This window comes from Lissotriton vulgaris, chromosome 1_1, assembly GCF_964263255.1.
Source record: "Lissotriton vulgaris chromosome 1_1, aLisVul1.2, whole genome shotgun sequence".
NCBI classification, from domain to species: Eukaryota; Metazoa; Chordata; class Amphibia; order Caudata; family Salamandridae; genus Lissotriton; species Lissotriton vulgaris.
The window spans coordinates 683,276,323-683,301,238 of record NC_141685.1 but is presented as its reverse complement, the minus strand read 5'-3'; the positions used below and the strand labels follow the sequence as shown (position 1 = coordinate 683,301,238).

General features: G+C 45.5%; 1 protein-coding gene across 2 annotated transcripts in view; it reads left to right on the top strand.

Annotated features, from left to right (window-relative positions):
- LOC147747656 (uncharacterized) overlaps nucleotides 1-24,916 on the top strand; it is a 624,300-nt gene that overhangs the window by 394,360 nt on the left and 205,024 nt on the right. The gene's annotated exons all lie outside the window — the stretch shown is intronic.

Here is a 24,916-nt window from a genome sequence, read left to right as displayed (position 1 = left end):
GGGGGTCTCTAGTTGGCAGAGGTAGGTACCACTGTCCAAATAGGGACCCTTGCTTCTAGTCAGGGCAAGGAGATAACCCTCTTAGATAACCCCTGCTCGCCCTCTAGGTAGCTTGGCCTGAGCAGTCTAGGCTAACCAGAGGCAATGCGTAAAGTATTTGTACCAACACTCACAGTAACACAGTGAAAACACCACCAAACTGATTCCACAACAGTTTAGGAAAATAAAGATATTTAATCTAAACTACACAAGACCAAAATGTCAAAAATCCAGCATACACAGTTCAAGAATATGGTTTCAAAAGAGTTCTTCAGGTTGTAATCAAAGTTCTTTAAGTTGCGTTAAAATAATCCACAGATGCGTGAAAAGTTCACAGTTGCGTCACGTTTACTCACAGTACCTTTTAGATGCAACAAAGTTCCACAAGCAGGAAGCTGGTGCGGTGGAAAACAAGCGATGCGTTACTCCTGAGACCCTGGGGAGGCGATGCGACAGCCCCGCTGCAGCAGCGGGCGTGTTGCGACGAATCCGGTCTGTATGGGGAGGAAGGCCGCTTGCGTGGATTCCGGTGCGTAGGTTCCGTAGGAAGTCTGTTCTCGCAAAGGCACGATGCGATGATCTCGTAGGGGCTGCGACGATCTCCGGGGCGACGATGCGCGGTCCAGCGTGATCCTCTCTCTCGCAGCTCCTCGATGCGATGGTTCTGCGACGATGTTCGCAGCGACGTGATGCGCTCCGCAAGCGAGCGATGCGACACTTTTCAGCTTCAAAAGTCTCTCAGCTTAGTTTCAAGCTTCCCAGCTCGGGTTCAACTTCCAGAGGCCCCACAACTGGATCAAGCACTCTAGGAAGGACAGAACTCTCTCAGCAGAGTTCAGGGAGACTGGGGGTGAAGTCCTTTTGTTCCTGGGACTTCAAAAACAGGGAGCCAGCTCTTTTCAGGCCCTTGGAGATTCCTTCAAGACAGGGGACACAGCTTACAGCAAAGTCCTTCCCCTCTCCTTGGCAGCAAAGCAACAGCAGGTCAGTCCAGCAGAGCAACAGCAGGACAGTCTTCCTTCTTCAGAGTCAGCTTTCTCCTTGGCAGAGGTTCTTTCTTGATTCCAGGATGATCTAATTTTCTGTTGTCAGGGGTCCTGTACTTATACCCCTAAAGTCTTTGTTCTTTCTGTGCATGTGGGCCCTGAGCCCGGTCTGAACCAGTTCTGGGTGGATCCTGAGCACTTTGTTTTGCTGGCTGCATCTTTCCTTTCAGAGTGAGGGGCAGGGTCCTCAGCCGCCCAGCAGGAGGTGGAGCCAGCCTTGTGGCAGGCAGGCATAGCCCTATTCAGCCCAGGTGCTAACTCCTCCCACCACTCAGGTTGCAATTGCATTCATTCAGCCTAGTGCTGACTCATCCAGCCTCTGGGGGAATTCCCCAGCCCCTGTCACTCACAAACCAGACAGTCAATACACAAACAGGCCCAGGCACACAGACGGGTCAGACAAGAGAACAGCAACTTTCTAAAAGTGCTGTTCTCAAACACAGGATCTAAAAACCACCTTTCCTAAAAGATGTATTATTAAATTCTGAGTTCAGGGATACTAGATACTTATGTCCTATCTTGTTCCTATGGGAATAAATGCTGTTAACCACTGTAGCCAGCATCCCCCATGTTAACCTAGGGAGCAAGATAGCCTTACAATAGTGAAAAACGAAAATGGCTGTAATTCACTACCAGAGCATGTCACCTGCACTAGTACATGCTCTACCTTTCACATACACTGCACCCTGCCCAGGGGGGTACCTTGGGCCTTCCATAGGGGTGACTGATGTGCACGAAAAGGGAAGGGTTAGGCCTGGTCCGCGGGGACGCTGACCAGGAGGACATGGCAGTTCTAAACTGCCCATAGGCGCTGCAGTGGCAGGCCTGAGACACCATTTTTAGAGCTACTCCTGTGGGTGGCACAATCAGTGCTGCAGGCCCACTAGTAGCATTTGTCATCACCAGCCCTGGCACACCCAGTGCACTTTACTAGGGACTTCATGGTGATACAAATATGCCAAACATGTATATCCAATCAGAATAACAATTTACATGGGGAGCATATGCACTTTAGCACTGATCAGCAGTGGTAAAGTGCGCAGAGTCCTATTGCCAACAGCCACGGATCAGGAAAAATAAGGGAGGAAGAAGCAAAAAGTTTGGGGATGACCCTGCAAGAAGGGCCAGTTCCAACAATGGCTAAGCAAGAAAATATCTACTTTCTAAAAGTGGTATTTTCAAACACATAATATAAAAATCATCTTCACAAAAAGATGCATTTTTATACTCTAAGTTCAGGCATACTAAACTCAATCTTTCTATCTTGTACCAATTGGTAGGTATACTTATACAATGTATCCTGTAGGACAGATAGCCTTTCAATAGTGTAAAACAATATACACTGTATTTCACTATCAGGGCATGTCACACATATCAGTACACCCCTTATCTTTCACAGACACTGCACCCTGCCCACAGGGATACCTTGGGCTAACCTCAGGGGTGACTCACATGTAAGAAAAGGGAAGGTTAAGGCCTAGCAAGTGGGTGCACTTTCCAGGTCGACATGGCAGTCGAGACTGCATGCAGACACTGCAGTGGCAGGTTGCGACCCCTTTGAAGCGCTGCTTGTGTGGGTGGCACAATCCGTACCGCAGGCCCACTAGAGGCATTTGACTTACAGGCCCTGGGGACAAATAGTGCTCTGTACTAGGGACTTAGTAGTAAGTCAAACAAGCCAATCATGGAAACACTGATCCATAATAACAAATTACACACAGAGAATATGCACTTTAGCACTGATTAGCAGTGGGAAAGTTCCCAGAGTCCTAAACCAACTAACACAGGGTAAAAAACAGAAGGTCCAAAAGCAGAAAGTCTGGGAATAAACCTGCTGGAAAAGCCAGATCTAACATTGATGAACAGCACTGCTTGGCCTTAATTCGATCAAGGAGGAACTGAGAGCCATCCGGCTCATGGTGGTACAGCATCATTATGTGTTAGATTCAATGACCGCGATGAAAGGAGGGCTATGTGCCAAGAACTACACAGATAATGGGACTTTAACTCTTGCCACCCAAGCATGGCACTGTTTACAAAGAGACAAGCGTGAGGAGGGAGGTGCTCTTGGACAGGAGTAGTTCTCGAAGTGGTTCTCCTGGCTCCCCCAGTGGTTTGCCTGATTGTGCACCTTGTTGCTACCTGTTTTCATAGAGTTGTTTTTTGTGTGTGGCTGCATACAGTAGCAGATTTCTTACTGTGAAAACGCAGTCCTCAAATTGGGTAGAATGCAAGTAGCTTGGAAAGTAGTAATTGCCCGAAACGAAAAACAGTCCCCCAATAATGTAACTGTCATGAAGTATGTATTAGGTAGTGTAGTTGAAATTTCAACTAGAGGGGGGAATGTTAATATTGAAAAAGTTGATGTCAATGTGAATAACAATACATTCATGTACAAAAACGAAATTGCATCTTTGTTGACTATTCACTTGTTATGAACTTCACGTCAACTCCGACTCAGAAATACGTAGTCAGGCAGGCTCTGCGACCCAGACCCGAGGTCACTGATTGACCGGTCACAGGTGGGGTAGCATGTACCTAGTAGACAAATGCTTGGACATAAATAAACCAATAAAGCACACACGGCTGGAGGGATGAGCACCTTCCCAAAACACCATAAAGTCACATGCCACATAATGTTAGGAACACTTAGTCAATCAGTACACAGCACACACAGTACACGCAGTGATCATGCACTCCCCATGCCGAACATCTGGACACATTATATACTGGCCGCATTGTGTTAACGCAAGCTCGAGGCCCACCTGAACTCCTCATCCAATTCTGGCTCCAAAGACAACGGTCTGTATTCCTTTCCAAAAAAGTATTGGCAAAACCATTTTATTGCATCCGATGAACTGTGTAAACGTCTGTTGGGCAGATTGTTATTGAGACAGTCCTTGGACACTATGCCTGTGACTATGCTCCCGGACAGATTTGTTTAATTAAACAAACTGTTCCTGTTTGGACAAATGCCTCTTGTCTCTTGTTTTTTTCAAGGTATTTCATGTTCAAGCAACACTAGTAGGAAAAAGTGCAGGACACTACAAGTGACTAAATGTACAGACCTAGCTTTGAATATCTTTGAAGAGTGCTTCCGCGACCAGTCCCTGTTGCTTGGGCTTTAATGGAAAAATGTTGAAGGAAACCAAATCATGAAAAAACTATTTTAAGAAAAGCCTATTTTCAGGAAATACAAATTAATTAAAATTTTAAGGAAACATTTTAAAGGAGAGATAATTTTAGGGAAAAAATACAAAATGACATTAAACCTGGGTGGAGTTTATCACTAGTGAGGAGATTTTGGGCTCAGGAATGGGTAATGACGAGGGATTTCTTAGTTGTCTTGAATAGGTGGAGTTTAGGATTGGTGAGGGGGTTTCAGAGTTCACAGATGAGTGGAGTTTAGGTGTAGTAAATTGCTTTTTTGTTCAGAGATGCATACATGTGAATAGACCCGATTCAGCCTGCAGACTCAGTGGTGTAACAATAGCCCCTGTAGCCCTCGCGGTGCAGGGGGCCCGAACTCCAGGGGACCCATCTGGCATTGTGCCTAGGCATTGGCAAGAGCTCTTGACTGGGTCTGGATTGTCAGAGGCCCTCTCCAAGTACTTTGCAGGGGGCGGGCTCAATTTTGTTACGCCACTGGGGAGAATCCTGTTTTTAAGCTAAAAATGGCCTTCTTTTGGTTTTCCCCCACCTGAGATTACTTCTGCTTAATAGAGGAAAACTGGAGCAATACATTCTCCTGATCATGTTATTTAAAATCTCTGACTTGCCTCTTCTTCAATGTTGGCAAATTTTGGGATGGGTGGAGTGTATGGGTGTTGAGTGGTTTTTAGGGTTGAAAGGTCCGTGCCCATGAATTCTAGATCTGTTCTAGAGCATTTTAACAGCATGTAAGCATAGAGGGGAGAAAATCGTTAATAACGCCAATCAATTCAATAGGAATTTCTCTGGACACATAATAACTTCAGACAACTACATTGGATAGTTAGTGTATTGCAAAGCCGAAAATAACTGAACATAGAGAAACCTTGTTAGACCCGGGATCCCTGGTTGGCTGAGGTAGGTACCTTAGGCCAAATAAGGATCCACGTTTCCACGTCAGGGAAAGGAAGGACCTCTTCTGAGATAGGCCTGCTCACCCCCTTGGAAGCTTGGCATGAGCAGTCAGGCTTATCTTCAAGGCAAATGTGTAAAGTATTTGCAACCACGCTCACAGCAACCAAATGATGACACCAAAAATAAACTCCACACAAGTTTTAGAAAAACTAGTATACATTTTATATAAAAAAGATATACCATAAGACCAACATATGCGTATTTGTAATATTCTTCCTGGCCCCATTGTTAGGCCAGCCAGCCCTTGTAAGTTCTGGTGATATTAATGAGCACTTCTAAACATTCCACTGTAATCCTAATATCATGTTCTGCAGTTTGTAATGCTAGAATCAGGCACTTTGCAATGTAAATATAATGGAATGCGTATCACAACAATCAGGTACTTTGCAATGTAAAATTAATGCAAAGCGTAATACAACCACCAGGTACGTCATTATGCAGGAATAAGGCAATGCATAATACACTAATCAGGTAGTTCGTTATGCAGGATTAACGCAATGCGTAATACGCTAAACGGGTAGTTTGTTATGCAGAAACAATGCAATGTGCCATACGACAATCAGGTATTTCGATATGCAGAAATAATGCTGTGCCTCATACACTAATCCGGTAGTCCGTTATGCAGGAATAATGCAATGCGTAATACACTAATCAGGTACTTTGTTATTCAAAAATTATGCAATGTGTAATACAACAATCAGGTACTCCGTTATGCTGAAATAGAGTAATCTGTAATATACTCTGGCACCGCTCATGGTGCCTGTGGTGGTCTCTCTGCCACTCATGCTGACTCGCAGGTAGCCTCTGACAACAGTTGCCCCCCCACACGGGTATGGTATAACAAGAAGTGCAGCTCCGCACTCCGGCCCTTGGCAATACGGGCCATGATACGAGCTGAAGCAGAGGTTTGTGCTTCTGGAATGAGAGAGAGGCCAAGAACATCTCCCTCCAAGCCCGCGCCCCGTCCCAGGAGTCGACACACGTTACCCAGGGGCACAAACTCACTCTCCTCTCCTCGTCCAGTGACTTGGGCCTCCGATGCAATCTTGGGGACTTGGCAACAGCAAGCTCAGGCCAGTGGCTTAGCTCCTCTGGGGCTGTTGGTCCGGGCGGGCACTACTGCTATGAAGATCTCAGGCTGCCACAGGACACACAGCGTCGCTGAGACTCCCTTTGGCTTCTGGTGCACGATCACCGGGCACTCCACATGAAGTTCTCAGGCTGCGCGATGAACACACACGCAGCGTCACTGAGACTCACTTTAACTCCGGGTGCAGGTTAACAAGGCAATCCTGATGAAGGTCTCCCACTGCACAAAGAACACGCACACAGCATCGTGGAGACTCACTTGGATTCCAGGTGCCTGATACAAGGCAATCCTCCCAAATATCTCATGCTGCACAAAGCACACACACAGATTCACTTGAATTCCGGGTACACAATAACAAGGCAATCCTCACGAAGGTCTCACGCTGCACAAAGCACATGCACACAGCGTTGTGAGACTCACTTGGATTCCGGTGCACACAATAACTGGACAATCCTCACAAAAGGTTCAGGCTGCAAAAAGCACACACACACAGCGTCGCTGATCCTCGCTTGGACTCCAGGTGCCCACGATCAGAGGGAACTGCTTACAAGGGTCTCAGACTACAACAAGCACATGCACACAGCGCCGCTGAGACTCTCCTGGAAACTTTTGTGTTCCTGAGTTTCCGCAGCAGGGAGCCAGATGGCCTCGGGTCCTTGGGGATAAGTTACTTCAGGATACAGCACATCAAAGTTATTTCAAGCAGGGGGACACAGCTCACAGGAAAGTCCCTTCAGCCTTTCCTTGGTTAAATCAGCAAAGTGCAGGCCAGCCCCAGGACACACAGTAAGGGTCAGTCCTTTCCTTCAGTCTATTCAGTTGTTTCTTCCTTGGCAAAGGTTCCTCTTGACCACTAAGTAGCTCCAGACTTGTTCAATCTTGATCAAGCCATGCTCCTAAGTTCAGGGGCTTCATCTCTCATAGTTTTACCCCTCAATGGCTTTGAAGTCTTTGTGTTCAGGGGCACTGACCCCTGTTCAAACAAGGTCTGGGTGCCTCTCTGCCAGTGACATCTTCTTCATTTGATTAGTGGGGTCTGAATTCTCAATCACTCAACAGGAGATGGGACAACTGTTTTATAACAGCAACCCAGGCCTTTTCACCTCTAAGGGCTACTCCTCCACTACACTTCAGATGCAGATCAGCTTGTTGCTGTCTCACCTCCTCCCCTGGGTCAAGACATTCCACAGATCCTATTGCTTTCAAATCCAGTCAATCCACAACCAGAGACACACAGAGCACAAAAACCCAGCCACTTCTAAAAGAGTGGATTATAAACAGACAATGCAAAAACCACCTTCACAGAAAGATGTGGTATTACATTGTGAGTTCAGGCATACCAAACTTCACCTCTCCATCTTAAGCCTTAGGGAAGATAGTCTGAAAAACATATTACACAGCCTTCCTATTCTATCCTATAGCTAAGATGGCCTTTCAACAGTGAAAATCAAAATTGAGATTATTTCACTGTCAGTACATGGTACACACCTTATTAGATTTCCTGACTTTCACATGCACTGCACTCTGCCTAAAGGGTACTCTGGACCTAACATAGGGGTGTCTGATGTGCATAGAAAGGGAAGGATAAGGTCCAGCAAGTTAGGGGAAACATGGCGGCAGTCGGCTGACTGCTGCAGTGCTCCGCTCCGCTCCCGCTTCAGATGCCGTAACTTACTCCGCACAGCTCGCTAAAATGAGCATTAACTTTCTCACAAGCGGCTAAACAACATCGGCAATTTAAAAAGAGGTATTTCGAGCAAATTTGATAGTGTTCCATCGCAGTTACTTACAGACAACGGTCCGCACACGCCTTGATGTGTATCAGCGAAGGAGAAGGCGTGCACCGCGGTATTGGTGAAGGGAGCTCTGAAACCGGCGGTTTCGCGGCCGGCAGTGGTCAACGCCCTTCGACTCCGATGAACGAGCAGTGCACACCTGGGCTGCTGCACTGGAGTCAGGCCGCCCTGGAGCTCCGCAGGAATAGGCGGTTACGGAGCCTCCGTGGCAATTCACTTTCAAGCCTCACGAAACAAAGCTGTAAGGACGCGCCTGTTCCCAGCACTCTACAGTGTATTTCTACGACAGATACCTTCACCAGGTCACACGTAAGTGTTTTGCACGAAGAGGATGAAGAGGAGGATGTAGCTCGTAGAGACAACATTCATAAGGTAAAAGGGGGATGTGAATTGAAAGCAGCAAATTTATCTCTTGAATGTATGTATGCTGCAGAGGCTGACAAGGCTAACAAGAACCTTAAAGGTAAAAGCGCAGCGAGGGGCCTGGAGAGGGTTGGCGCTTCCCGCAAAAGAAGGGATAAAGGGGTACTGCTAACCTCGGGGGAGAAGCTGGTAAGGGAGCTGTCTGAGGAATCAGATAATGTTCTAGACTCTGCTAAAGCGTCCTTTGATTTGAAAGCCTTGAGAACGTCCTCGTACCTCTCGGCAGAAGTTAAAGCAAAGAGGGGGAGAAAGCGAAACAAGACAAAGCCTCTTGCTGACCCCGTCCCCAAAATCACCCCTTCTCTGTGATCTTACTTCAAGGTTATCCCACAAGTGCTGGAAATAGGACAGGATCACCTACAGAGGGACAGCACTCCTAACGATTACAATCCGGGGTCTAGAGACATGGCGTCACTTGAACAAGACCTAGCCTCAGCCTCAGCCTCAGTTCTCATTAATCCTATAGACAGCATTGCCTTACAGGAAGAATTCGACTCTGACTTTGTATCATACACAGCAGTACACTCCTGCTTGGGAGGGAGCGGAGATCCACATAACGATCCACATAACGGTCAGACCGGGCAAGCAGGTCCAGTTGTTGAAGACACCACTGCAGGATCACAGAAAGTCATTGCCACAGTACCGATTGAGGTACCCTCACGTTCAGAGAGTAGTCGGGAAGACCCTCCCAACAACTTAGTCTTAAAAGCTGGAGTACTTTCAGAGCCTTTTTCCGCTTCAGATCCCCCCCCAATTCTTCGGTCGGTGATCCTCTACCTCGTCTGGGAGAAGATGGAGCTCTAGTCTCTATTTTAGCACCCATTTCAATTGCCTCGCTGCAACAGATGTTCGCATCTCTATCTGCCGAGATTAAGGAAGGCTTTGCAGAGTCGGCTTCAAATCAAAGAGATATAAGGAACTTTTGTGAAGCACTTGACGAAAAGATAGCTAATCTGTCGGTAAGAACACAAGCCTTGGAAGAAACAGTGGGTCAAATCTCCATGCGAGCTGAGGGCACCCAGGAAGATATATTGAAGTTAAAGAGGGAAGATCTGGCTATATCAGAAAGAATGGAGGTTTTGGAAAATAACGTCAGGCGCAGTAATATACGTATTCTGAATGTTCCTGAAGGTAGCGAAGGCACCGACATTAAGAGCTACATAATCTCGCTACTAAAAGATTCTCTTAGTCTCCCCCACACTCCTGAGGAATTAGCGTTGGATATTCAACGAATCCATAAGGATCCTTTCAGGCGCAATCCGCAGAAGGCTAAGCCGAGAAAAATCCTTGTTAACTTCCACACTTATTCTTTGAAGGAGCATATTCTGAACTTGGCCTTAAAACATAAATCGCTAACAGGCAAAGGCTTTAACTTTCAAATACGCTCTGACCTGTCCAGATTCACCCTTGATAAACAGTGGGAGCTAGGCAGAAGAATGGATGCCTTTCGTAAACTAGGTGCAACGGTGCAGATGGGCTTCCCCGCATCCCTTAAGATTATGTTGGACAATAAAATGCACAATATTCGATCGGTGCAGGCCACAGATGAACTACTAATGTCTTTAGGTAGCAGGAAGGAGAAGGGTGCTAGCTGAGGGTTAAAAGGGAAAAAAAACGCTCTTCTTCAACTGAAATAACCTCCCTCTAATGTAATTTCTCTTTTACACAGGTTTTAGGCCTAGGCTTAATACTAAAAAAAAAAAAAAAAAAGAGAGAGAAGAAGGGAGAGTATGAGGAAAAAATAAATAAATATCAGAACTATTCAAAATCCATGCTCGCAACATATATATGGCGAGTTATCATGTTAAAATTGTGAGGCACACGAGGTGGGGACGGGGAAGAGCTAGGGGCACTTACTTCCGGAATTTTCCGGGTAGTGAGTTCAGGGGTTTCCCATGGGAGGGGGGGTCACTGGGGGGTGAAGGTGAAGGGGGTAGCAAAAATGAAAAAAAAAATATCCACTCTTGATAAAGCTCCAATCATCACATTTTGTAGTTATTTTCTCCCAATCTTTCTTTTTTCTTGTTGGCAGATAAAAATAAACATGGGAATTTACAAGCAGATAGTCTTGAAATATAGTCCCTATTCCAAGAACTATGAGCAGGCCTAGGATCTTATCCTGGAATGTCAATGGTCTCCGCACCAGACCTCGTGCTAATAAAATCGTGCAGTACCTTCGAGACGTGGATGCCGAGATCATTATACTCCAGGAGACACACTTAATCGAAAGTGAAGAGCTTGAGCTAGCTAAGAGGAATAGGTGGATAGAATCCTCTATTTCAACATCTCAATCACTAAACACGCGGGGGTCTCTATTTTATTTAAAAAATCTTCGAATTTGAATCTGAAAATTTTACAACAGAAAGTAGACTCCGGAGGGAGATGGGCCATTGCAGCAGTAGAGATAGGTGGGGTGGCAATAACATTGGCAGGATATTATGGGCCAAACTGCGATGATCCTTCTGCACTAGAATCCCTATTCCAACACCTTTTGAGTTTTCCTGAACCGGTGATTATAACCGGCGACTTTAACATCACCATCAACCCTCTACTGGATAAATCTCCTAGAAGCAGACAACAAGTTCCCTCTAAATCCAGAAACTGTCTATTAGGCTTAATGAAACAATATGGATATGTCGATATTTGGCGACTAAGAGAGGGCCTGAGACAGGGTTTCTCATTTAGAAATCTCAAATATAGAAATAGTTCAAGAATAGACTTCATCCTAACTAGTAGAGCTTTGGTCGATTCTATTATCTCAGTAGACTATATTCCATTACATTTATCAGACCATTCCGCGATGAAGCTGGAAATGGAATGGGGCTGTAAGTCTTCCTCTAGATTGTGGTCCTTTGATAGGTCATTTCTTACATCAACAGATGATATAGAGTTTCTCCAGTTAGAGGCACACGAGTTTTTTATTTCTAATATGGACACAGCCCGAGCAGGCATAGTATGGGACGCTTTTAAGTGTACACTAAGAGGCATAGTTAAGAATAGGGTAGCTCATAGAAGAAGGCAGTACAGGGAAGAGATATCTTCTATTGAGAATAGTATGTCTGTCATTCAGTCCAACATAGATACTGACAGAACTTTAGATAGCCACAACTTATCCCTAAAACTTGCAGAGCTAGACGGGCTTAAAAATAGCTTGTCCTCGATCATAGAGAAGCGAGTCTTGCAGAAATGGGAGGCAAGCAAACTTTCTCATTTCCAGTACGGGGAGGGTGCAGGAAGGTTGTTGGCCTGGAAAATTAAATCAGATCGGGTTCGTAATAATATTGCCTCGGTTACATCAGATAAGGGCACCTTTTCCAGTGATGCAGAAATTAGAGAGACTTTCAAAACATTCTTCCAATCAATTTATCACGAAGATCTCGAAGTTACTACTAACGACGTTTGTAACTGGTTAGAGGATATCTCCCTTCCATCTCTGTCACTCGAGCAGAGCAGGTTTCTGGAAGAGGAAATATGTATAGCTGAAGTAGAGCAGGCTATAAGGGGATCAAAAGGGGGTAAGGCGGCAGGAACCGACGGTCTACCGAGCGAAGTATAGAAACATTTGATTTCAGAGGTGTCCCCAATTTTAGCGGCTCTGTTTAACCAAATATTGAGGGAAGGAGACGCACCGCCTGCCTCATGGGATAATGCCTCAATAACGCTTATTTTAAAGCCAGGGAAGTCCCCCTCTGATTGTGGCTCGTATCGGCCTATTTCAGTCTTGAACGCTGACTATAAAATCTTTGCCACTATACTGGCCAAACGGCTTGGCCAGGTTGTGCCCGATATACTTCACTCTAATCAAAAAGGTTTCATAAGAGGGAGACAGTTATATGAGCTTACTTATGAATTAATAGGATCTATTGATGTGGCCATAAAAGAAGTTCTTCCCTTATCTATTCTCACGTTGGATGCTACCAAGGCCTTCGACAGGGTAAATTGGTTATACCTGTCGGAGGCCTTGAAAAAATTTAACGTCGGAGATAAATTTCGTAGGGCAATAGATTTGTTATATCGTAGCCCTTCAATCCTGATTAATGGGGGCCTTACCGTCCCATTTAAAGTAACCAGAGGCACCCGACAGGGCTGTACCCTGTCTCCCCTCCTTTTCGACTTGTATATAGAGCCCTTTGCACAAACATTAAGAGACAGCGCCCTTATTAAACCTTTTATATTCGGTGATTGGGAAAAAAGGTGGCACTTTATGCTGATGATATAATGATTTTCACGACAGATATCAATGCAGCATATCCAGAGGTCATAGATCTAGCTCTTAAATTTGGCAAAATCTCAGGATACGAAGTGAATGCCTCTAAAACAGAGTCAATGACTAGGAACATCGATTTAACTACCTTTAATGAAACATCAAGACCTCAATTACGATACCTGGGGATAAATATAGTTAAAGACATTGACCTGATCACTTCTTTAAATTTTGCTAAAATAGCAGCACAGTGCCGAAAAAATATGAGAGATTGGTCACATCTTCCACTTACTATCCTAGGTAAGGTTAACTTGGTAAAAATGTGTATTCTGCCAAAGATTTCTTTTTTATTTAATTCAATCCCACTTTTCTTTGATCCTAAATTAATCTCTAAACTGCAAAGTGCGATTTCTACTTTTATTTGGAATAGTAAGAGCCCAAGAATCTCTTGGAAGAAAATAAGACGCCGCAGAGAGAAGGGAGGGCTAGCGGGACCGGATCTTCAGATCTACGCATGGGCGTTTCAGCTCTCGCATTCACGCATGTTGCTAAAAATACCAGCAAGAACAGGGGTAGGCCATATGTTCTCTACTTTATTGAACTGTGAGGGAGTTGGACAGGGCAGGTTTTTGTTTAAATTTGGAGACCCAAAATTTAAAAAAAAAAAAAATTGAAGATTTTGCAGGGGATAGCTTCCACATGGTACAGAATGAGGCACGCAATTAAATTGGGGTATTACTTAGAGAAAGCTCCGATATGGGACCTACCAGCTCCCCCAGCTTGGGCAGAAGACACATTAACTCAACCACTAAGAGAGGCCGGTATCAACACCTGGGGAGACCTGTTTATGGACGGAACTCTACTCCCTTGGGACTACTTAACAAACAAGGTCGGGCCAAGCCTGTCTAGATTCAAATTTATACAAATCTCAAGCTGGTCCCAGGCATACAACTTACAGCCATCCCGGAGTAGCAGTTTACCTATAGGCGGCACTAGTGAATTCGTGACATGCCTGTTGGATAGTCCCCCTGTAAAGAAGGAAATATCACTTTGGTATAAAAAGATCATGGAGGAAATAGATGGTAAATTTTGCCTTCCTACAACATTATGGGCCGATTCATTGCCAGGAATAGACGTGGAGGAGCTTTGGTCAGCTTCCTGTGTGGTACTGTGGGACCTGGTTAAACCTGCTTGGCTCCGTAGGAACCACCTTTTTACAATACACAGGGCTTACTACTCCCCGCAGAGGCTGTCAAAATTCTCCTCGACAGGCCCGGTCTCGTGCCCAAGGTGCGGACTTGTTGCCGCATCCGACATCCATATGTTTTATGAATGCCCAAAAGTAACTTCATTCTGGGACTCTATAGGAACCAACCTATCTTTGTCATTAAGCTCTCACATCTCCATTGATCTCGCCCTCGTTATTTTTGGCCTGAAGGGCAAAGCCCGTAATGCAGCCTCCAACCTTGTGTTTTATTCTATTTTGGCGGCGCGCAGGGAGATCTGTAGACACTGGAAGGAGGCCCAGCCCCCTACTATACATGAATGGCGTACCTGGGTCCTCCAGATTTCTAAACTCGACCTAGCCAGAGGTGGAAATCCGAGCAGGAGAGCCTTTTGGACACAGCTGGCGCGGTCGCATTGAGCCTGGGGTTTTTTTGGGGTTTTTTTTCCCCCAGGGTCCTATGATTAGTGCGAGCATTGCCTTCCGCTGTTTCTATGGTGAAGAGTCATGGAGCAATCAGGGTCACAGTGTCTCGGGCACTATCTACCAATGAACAGCCCTAAGCAAGATCCCTCAAGGCTTGTGTGAATGTGCTGCTGGGATCCGGCCTCCCCCCCCTCACTTAAGATTTCGCTGCCAGCTAACACTGAGACGGTACAGAAGCAAAGCCAGTTTTCTTTGCTCTGTGGCGTATTCTTGGTTTGATAGATTGGAGCCATGCACGCAAATGAGGATACAAAAGAAAAAAAAAAAAAAAGGTCCAGCAAGTTAGTGCACTTGTCAGAAACACATGACAGTTTCACAAACTGCGCACAGGCCCTTCAATGGCAGGTCTGAGTTCCCTTTTTAAGGCTACTTGTGTGGGTGGCACAATTAGTGATGCGCGCACACTCAGAGGCTGATCTCAAGTCTCTTTATTTAAACAGACCGTTTAATTTATGCCCCGTAGCTCATTATTGCACCGGTAAAGAGATTTATACGGCAGCCTTCGAACCGTGCATTACATCGCATGCTGAGTTTGTATTCCGTTAATTGTGGCACCAACATCTTAACTTTTCCGTCCTCCAGCACTATTCATGGCGGTTGGCCGCTCACTCCTTATTTATTACAAAAGAAGGTTCTTACTCACATGCCGCTCAGTCTGTATTACCACTGGGCTATCAACTAAGGGACCTGAGTATTAATAGGTGTTTGCACAAAGTTAGGAAGTAGGGGGCCACCGTGCATCGCATGATAAATGCCAAATGTGATGGCGAGATTACATTTAGTGATTCACTGAACCATAGCAGACGCAATTGTAAGAGGCATCATTTTCAACATAATTCACAATTTTTTTTAGGACAATCTCTGCCAGGATACATCCAGTTCCCACCCACACAAGCAACGTTTCTGCTCCTTTGCCTATACTGTGAAGAATCTCTTCGGGTAAGGCATTCCACACCTTCAATAACTAACACAACACACTTCTTCCATCAAAGCCGATATTGACAGATATCTGTTTTCCACAGCGAACTCCGTCCTGTAGCACCATCAGCTATCGCTTCTGTTCTGCCTCATCTGTTAGCGCCAGCCGCCCCCCCCCCTCGCCTTCCCACTTTCCTCACACTGAGGTAAGCACTATAAAAGCTCACTCAATACGTAATCAGGAACTATGTTAAGTATCTGTATCTCACTATCTCTCCTTCCTCTCACCTCTATAGTGCCCGGCTGGGTCCAGTGTGAGTACCTTTTCCTTTTTCCTCACTTAACCTGTGTTCTCACCTTATTCACGTGGCTGTGCGTACGCATTGTTTTTTGTTCCAGGTATTGTCCTATTTATGGCCTTCCGTGTATTTATTTACCCTAGAACAACAATCCCACTAGACTAGAGCTTATGCCACTCTCCTTTTGAATTCACAGATGTCCCTATATTATTAGGTCCTGAGGAGACCATAAATTGTTTGAAGGGTCGAAATGCCGTCGAAAATGAATCATTATACCAGCACTAATTATTGTCTATAATGTTGGAAGAAACTGTTGAAAATACTAATGATCGTTTGTCAAGAATAATGGAAACCAAGCTGTAACTGTCACAAATGTCACTACATTTATCTTTTTGGTTCCAATTTTGCACTGGGGACACTATGCACCAATCTTTTTGTACTTAAGAAATAGTTTTTCTCAAATAATTGCTATAAACTTCTAAAAAACGAAAGAACAGTGTACTCGCCTACCTCTTTGTCTGAAATCCACTCAACCCATATACATTGCCATTGTGCATTCTTAATTATCCATGTAACCAACCAATGTTTCTACAAGAACCGTTGTTTCTTGATATACAATACGTACCCTGGCTCTCTGTGAGTAGGGTTTCCCTTGTGTTTGTTGAGCAGGCCCACTAGTGACATTTGCATTACCAGCCCGGGCACACATAGTGCACTTTACTAGGGACTTTACTAGTAAGGCAAACATACCAATCATGGAAAACAAATTACCATTACACTTTATACAGGGAACATTTGCACTTTGACACTGTTTAGCAGTGGCAAAGTTCCAAAGCATCTAAGTTTGTAAAACAAAATCTATCACAGCGCAAAAAATAGAGGAGGAAGAGGCAAAAAGTCAGGGGGAATCACACCATAAAATGGCAGGTCTAACACACCTCAAGATGAGAGTGTAAAAATACTTTGGAATAAACATAAAGCCAAATCTGCAAATAAAGTTGAGTCGGTGCAAAATGCACAAAACAATCAACTCAAGAAATAGAATGCAGAGTGTTAGACCTGGCACCATTGGCGTGGGTCTCCCTTCCATTTTTGCCGTTGCCACATGTATTTTTGCTGGTGTTAGATGCTTTGGGCACTGTGCCACTGCTGCCCAGTGCCACAGTGCGAGTGTTCCCTGTTGTAAATTGATGTATGGATTAGTGATTCCATGATTGGCTGTTTGGTTTACTTGTCAGACCCTAGTACAGTGCACTGCGTGTGCCCAGGGTGTGTAAATCCAAATGCTGCTGTTGGGCCTGCATCACTGGTTGCGCCACCCACAGAAACAGCCTTGTAAAATGTGTCTAAGGTCTGCCATTGTAGACCCTGCGTGCAGTCTGGCACTGTCATGTTGACTGGGCAAGTGCACCTACTTGCCATTCCCTAAACTTTCCCTTTTCTTCATATCAGACACTCCTATGGTGGGACCAAGAGCAGGGTGCATTGTAAGTATAAGGTAGGACAATCCCTGATGTGTTTGGCATGTCCTAATTGTGAATCACAGCCATTTTCGTTTTTCACTATTGCAAGGTTACCTGTTCTCCATAGGCCAGAATGGGCTGTTAGATTATTACATTTTTATAACCCTAACTGACTCAGAGAACATGGTAGAGATTTGAGTTTAGTATGCTGGACTCAGAATAATAAAATACATCTTTTAGTGAAGTTGGTTTTAATATTCTGTGTTTCAAAATACCACTTTTAGAAAGTAGGTATTTTCTTGTCTAACTATCCAAAGCCTGCCTCTGCTAGCTAGGTTGTGTATTTGTTTGTCTGGTTTTGTGAATGACAGGGCTGGGGTATTCCAAGAGACAGGATGAGTCAGCCCAGTGGTGAATAGAGAGATCTGCATCTAGATGGGAGGGAGGAGTTGCACCTGAACCTTGAATAGAGCTGTGCCTGCCTTACACAATTCAGGCCCCACCTCCTGGGGTGCGGCTGATGTTTCTGCCCTGCACACTGAAAGAAGAGAAGGAGTCCTGTCAACAAATTGATCCAGGGCTGTGCTTTCCCTCCACAATGCTGTCTCCACCACCTGTGGGGCGTCTGAGGTTTCTGCCCTGCACTGTGAAAGGAAAGAAGAAGTCTGGTAAACAGAGTGCTTCAGAACCGGTTTGGACTGGGCAAAGGCCCTTCCCCTCAGAGAACAAAGGATTTTGGGGTATGAATATTGGAAACCTGATCCCGTGAAATTCGATCACTTTTGGACTACAAAAAGAAACCTCTGCTGAGGAGAGGAACCTGAAGAAACTGAGGAGAGACTATTCCTAAGCTGAAGTGCTGCTTAGGGGATTGGCCTGCAGTGGTTGCCTGACTGCCAAAGGGAGGAGAAAGAACTTTGTGTGCTTTACTTTCAACTTGTGAAGGATCTCCAAGGGCTTGGAAAGAGCTTGCCTCCTGCTGAAGTCTCAAGGACAACAGACTTCAATCCCTGCTCCCCAGAGTTCTTTTGGAAGTGCCTGCTGCTGTTTTCGGCCTTCTGAGGGACTGCGTGTCACAAAGAGCTGTAAGCACGACTCAATGAGAACGAAGCGTATCGCCGTCGATGCTGCTGCCGTCGCACTTGTCGCATCGTGTGGAAGCTTCACGCAAATGTGAGAGAAGAGTGTCGCAGCTGAAGCTGTTGCCATTGCACTTCTGAACAAGGGTGTCGCCGCTGCAGTCCACGCATCGAACTGAGAACTTCTAGCTAAGCATGGGCGAATTTTGCGAATCTCGCGTTCGCGAATTTTGCGGATTTGCGAACTCGCAATCCGCAAAATCCGCGAATTCTCGCGAATTTGCGGATTTTTTTTTGTGTGTTTGCGCGGGTTTCTGCCAGTTCGCGAGGGTTTTGTACACTTTCGCAAATTGCGAACTTACCTGTCGGGTCGCAAGTTTCGCGAACTTGTTGTTTCTACGTGTCCAGCCTGTTTGGGACACTCTTCTTCATCACTGCCACTCTCTGTCACCACTGCCACTCTCTGACTACTCATGCCACCCTCTGGCCCACCCATGCCACCCTCTGTTTCATCACCACACCCTCTGGTTGTCCAGTGTACATTATTTTCGGCAAAGCAAAGCACACCTTCCCTGCCTCAAGTGACCTGAATTAATTTGGGGCTGATTAATGTGTCACAGAATATTTTTTTAGCTGGCACCTGCTTCCTTAGTGCGCCCAGATTAGTGATCTTTTGCACTTGCTAAGTGCTTTCATTGTTGCAAAATTAGTTACAACACCTGCCCTGCCCCAACTGACAATAATGAATTAGGGGCTGATTAATGGATTTTAACTTCCAGCCTGGCTCCTGCTTGTCTCCCTTAGCTGTAATTCAGGACCTTTGTGGCATATGTTTAACTATTCTGAGGTTCAGAGCAGGGTCACATAATAGTTGCAACTGGCAACTGAACTCTGGAGGGGCCCCTCAGGAAGCACTACAGGAAATGGCTACTAATGATGAGCCTGAACTTTTGAACCTGGCAAGTAGTTTCAGTTTTGCTAAGATCGTATTTCTGCAATTTAGCACTTATTCGCGGGGCGCGAAGTTGTACTGGGAAGCCGCGAACTCACGCGAACAGTGCGAGCAGTGCGAGCAAAATCCGCTGCTCGCGGATTTGCGGATTTTGCTGGAGATTCGCGAATCTCGCGGATTGCGAATTTCCCGAAAATCCGCAAAATCCGCGAGCGAAACGCATTTTCCGCCCATACCTACTTCTAGCATCCCCGGAGAAGCGTGCCGCATCTCGAAGATCTTCACGTCTTTCTTTCTTTGCACCTGAACTTTGCCGCATTTGCCTCACTGCGGCATTGCTTGTTGTGGAAGCGCAACGCATCGAAAGGTACATTGACGCAAAGTGTCGCATCTTAAGAACTGAACTGAACTAAGCGAAAACTACAATTTTTAAAGTAACAGTATTGTGTATTTTTGTTGTTTATGGTCTTGTGGTAAATCTATATAAAGTATACTTATTTTTGATATAAAACCTGGTGTGGTGTCCATCTGCAGTGTTGTCACTGGGTTACTGTATGTGGTCACAAATGTTTTACACACTGCCTCTGAGATAAGCCTCTCTGCTCATGCCGAGCTACCAAGGGGGTGAGCAGGGGTTATTTTAGGAGTGTACCCCCTTACCCTGACTAGAAGCAAGGGTCCCGATTTGTCACAAGTACCTACCTGTGCCAAGTAGAGACCCCCAAATCTAACACAGAGCATCAGAAAACATGTGTCAGAATGTCCCTGCATCAAGGGTTGATGAAGGTAAAGCATCAATCTATCCCTACACTAGTGCTAAAGTGACATCCCTACTTAAGCATCCTCAGGGAAAGAAATAAAAGGTGTCAGCATGTGGAGTCTTCCTAAGAAGTCGCTCCACTATCAATGGGTCGGATAGCATAAAGCTATAGAGACAGAGCTCTTTCTGAAATGCTCTCTCTCTGAAGGCAGAGAAGAAGTGGGCTGATTTCTCTGCTTCCAATATCCCAATATTACAGGTATCTTCTCAAGAGTCCTTGCAGGTCACACCATCCACCTCAACCATGGTCTCATAGGTACTTTTCCATGGGACAAAGATGTTCCTGAACTGTAACATATTGACCTTGATGCCCAGGCCTGCTCCATTGTGAAAAAAAACAACAGTTCTCCTTATCTGGTTTAGCTTACAATGTATCACTGTCTCTCCTTGCCTAAATAATATAACCAAGACATTATTCTAGCTAACAAGGATGCTTCTTCCATCTGCAACACAGACGTGTGAAAGAACGAAAATTGCAGAACACATGAAATTCAAACTGTTAATTCTAAAGCAAGAGCTTCCAAGGAAATGAGAGTACTTTACATGCAGCCAACAAAAATCCGGATCAACTCTGCAAAATTATTAGTAGGAAATGGAACAAAATGGTAACAAATCCTAACCTGCATATTTTGGCATAATTAAGTAAACCCACACTAACAGGAGATCCACCTATTGACACAAGCATCTTCAATTGACATCTTCAATGACTGGCTGACTATGTTAGCCAACAAAATGGCCCCAATTCCCGGGGAAAACCTCCACCCCTTGGTTTACCCCTCAGGTCAAAGAGCTACTAAGCAAATGCAGGAAACTTGAGTGTAAATGGAGGATGCAATATAACAACAATGATTCACTATCTTCAGAACAGCACTGAAAGCATATCATAGGTTGATCAAACACGAAAAGAAAGTTTACTACACTAACCTCATTAAGCAGGCAGCGTTCGATTAAAAAATGATTTTCATAATTGTTCAATCTTTCACCCACCCTAAGATATTCAATCAGGAAATTCCCCCTTCACAACAACTGTGTGATCAGATTGCAGACTATTTCGATGACAAGCGGTACAAAAGAGGGTGGTGATGGACGGAGCATCTGAATCAATCAAACACTCACACCCAGTCAAAAGATCTGGGTTTATTCCATCACCGTTCTTTAGCCCACTCTGCCACCCCAGTTCAGACATGGCTATATGCAAATCAGTCTGACCCTGTGCCTCATGGGAACAGTGCAGCCCGAACTGCCAAGCCTTGTCTTCCCTGGACCGGAAACAAGCTTCCGAGGACCGGTTTCTGGCATTCCAGCCGTCTTCAGCCCGGCTTGCTTGAATCCAGTGGCAAAGTGAACAAGGGACTCACGTCTGAGTATACCCTGCCACACTTATGGTGGCCAAAAGTGGTACAAAGGGGGTGATGATGGACGGGGCATCTGAATCAATCAAACACTCACACCCAGTCAAAAGATCTGGGTTTATTCCATCACCATTCTTTAGCCCACTCTGCCACCCCAGTTCAGACATAGCTATATGCAAATCAGTCTGACCCTGTGCCTCATGGGAACAGTGCAGCTTGAACTGCCAAGCCATGTCTTCCCTGGACGGGAAACAAGCTTCCGAGGACCGGTTTCTGGCATTCCAGCCGTCTTCAGCCCGGCTTGCTTGAATCCAGTGGCAAAGTGAGCAAGGGACTCACGTCTGAGTATACCCTGCCACACTTATGGTGGCCAAAAGCGGTACAAAAGGGGGTGGTCATGGACGGAGCATCTGAATCAATCAAACACTCACACCCAGTCAAAAGATCTGGGTTTATTCCATCACCGTTCTTTAGCCCACTCTGCCATCCCAGTTCAGACATGGCTATATGCAAATCAGTCTGACCCTGTGCCTCATGGAAACAGTGCAGCCCGAACTGCCAAGCCATGTCTTCCCTGGACCGGAAACAAGCTTCCGAGGACCGGTGTCTGGCATTCCTGCCGTCTTCAGCCCGGCTTGCTTGAATCCAGTGGCAAAGTGAGCAAGGGACTCACGTCTGAGTATACCTGCCACACTTATGGTGGCCAAAAGCGGTACAAAAGGGGATGGTGATGGACGGAGCATCTGAATCAATCAAACACTCACACCCAGTCAAAGGATCTGGGTTTATTCCATCACCATTCTTTAGCCCACTCTGCCACCCCAGTTCAGACATGGCTATATGCAAATCAGTCTGACCCTGTGCCTCATGGGAACAGTGCAGCCCGAACTGCCTAGCCATGTCTTCCCTGGACCGGAAACAAGCTTCCGAGGACCGGTTTCTGGCATTCCAGCCGTCTTCAGCCCGGCTTGCTTGAATCCAGTGGCAAAGTGAGCAAGGGACTCACGTCTGAGTATACCCTGCCACACTTATGGTGGCCAAAAGCGGTACAAAAGGGGGTGGTGATGGACGGAGCATCTGAATCAATCAAACACTCACACCCAGTCAAAAGATCTGGGTTTATTCCATCACTGTTCTTTAGCCCACTCTGCCACCCCAGTTCAGACATGGCTATATGCAAATCAGTCTGACCCTGTGCCTCATGGGAACAGTGCAGCCCGAACTGCCAAGCCATGTCTTCCCTGGACCGGAAACAAGCTTCCGAGGACCGGTTTCTGGCATTCCAGCCGTCTTCAGCCCGGCTTGCTTGAATCCAGTGGCAAAGTGAGCAAGAGACTCACGTCTGAGTTTACCCTGCCACACTTATGGTGGCCAAAAGTGGTACAAAAGGGGGTGGTGATGGAGGGAGCATCTGAATCAATCAAACACTCACACCCAATCAAAAGATCTGGGTTTATTCCATCACAGTTCTTTAGCCCACTCTGCCACCCCAGTTCAGACATGGCTATATGCAAATCAGTCTGACCCTGTGCCTCATGGGAACCGTGCAGCCCGAACTGCCAAGCCATGTCTTCCCTGGACCGGAAACAAGCTTCCGAGGACCGGTTTCTGGCATTCCAGTCATTTCGATGACAAGGTCAGTGACCTCAGTGAGATTTTTTTCAACAGATATACAGCCTACTGAAGGGCCAATCAGAATTCAGAAAATAGACCACTGCTGAATCATTTTAATGAGATCCTCCTTGAACAGTCCAGACAGGCTATCTTGACATGTAAATCGGGCTCTCTAGGCGATCCTTGCCCCCAAAAAATTCTACATGCTTTGATTATACTGTTAATCCCATTATTAATCAGAATATTAACTCTTCACTTAGACAGGCAGTAGTACCAGACAGCTGGAAAGTCACATCGATTAAACCTCTTCAAAAGAAACATTTTGCGGATCCTACCACTTTGAACAAACTCAGACCTATTTCTTTACTGCCCTGCTTTAGCTGGATAACAGAGAAACTTGGAAACAAGCAACTAAATGACTTCCTCCTATTAAACAATGGGTTACACCCCAGGCAATCAGGTTTCAGGGTTGGGTATTCAACAGAATCAGCGCTCCTACACACCGCGGAGACGCTAAAATTCGCTTTGGATCAATAAAAAATGGCAGTGCTGATTCTGTTGGACCTATCAGCCGCATTCAATACTGTTTCCCATGTTGCTCTGGGTAAACGGTTAAGACGTGCAGGGATTTCACAGAAGGCACTGGCTAGTTTAGACATCCTTCCTGGGAAACAGAAGACAATCAGTAACACTCGGCAGCTGCACTTCATCTGAGAAGCAGCTGCGCTCAGGTGTGCCTCAGGGCTCAATTTTGAGCCCCGCACTTTTTAACATATATGTTTTGCGCCTGCTAGATCTAATATCATCTTTTGACATTGAGACTGTGTCCTACTCTCATGATACACAGCTCATCCTTACCCTGGATAAAGAATCCACAGCAGCTGAAGAAAATTTCCAACAATGTCTCTTGGCTGTCTTCGAATGGATGAAGACCAACCACCTTAAATGTAGCAGCCAAAAGGCTGAGATTCTGCTGCTGGGAAAATGTAATCTCTTTTCACCCAAAATTTGGTGGCCAATCGCTGCAGCCCTCCCCCCAATAGTGTGGACACTGCAAAAAATCTAGGAGTACAATGTGATAACTTTCTCTTTTCATCAGCAGGCCCTGTCGGTTGCAGGATCTTGTTTTCATTGGATAAATACTCTGAAAAAATCATTTGACCTCCTGCAAGCCATAGCTCACATATCCGTGGCAGTGGCGATGATCTTATCACGATTAGATTATTGTGACAGTCTCTATGCAGGTATAAAAAAGAGAAATCTAAAGAAGCTGCAGACTGTACAAAATGCAGCAGAACGAATGGCACTGAATTTACCAAACGGGTCCTCTGCCTCCGTGGATCTTTACATTCTCCACTGGCTACCCATACACACGATAATTCCCTTTAAAATCCTTGTGATAACCTTCAGAGCTGTAAAACAAAGTGGTCCCAAATACCTTAGGACCAGATTAAAAGCCTATGTACCTGCTCGCAACTTGAGATCCTCTAAGGAAAATCTACTAGCGCCCCCCTCCCCCCCCATTTTCGTTTGAAGTCCAGAGGAGGAAAATCCATGGTTGTTCTAGGGACAAAAGCCTGAAATTATTTACCTACCCAATTGAGACTTAATCAGACGGAGCCCATCTTTAAGAAAAAAATGAAAACTTGGATTTTCACAGTTCCAGACAGTCTGGCCCTATCTTTTATCTGACTACAGCGACATTAGAGACCACACTCCCTTGACATCCTCTCTCAGCGCCAAGATGCTCCATTGGAGTGATAGCCAGGGCTTTATAAATGACATCATTCATTCATTCATTCAAATGCAGTCCAGGCCTACAGGATTCAGCTAACATAAGAAAAACAGCGTATGAGCTTCACAAACTGCATTAAAAATGAGGCATGTTTTATTTAATAGTTCAACCTACAGGGAAAATGACACAATGAAGAAACACATTTATTAATGAATGGTTGTCAGTTGCACAACACAAGTTCTTCACATTA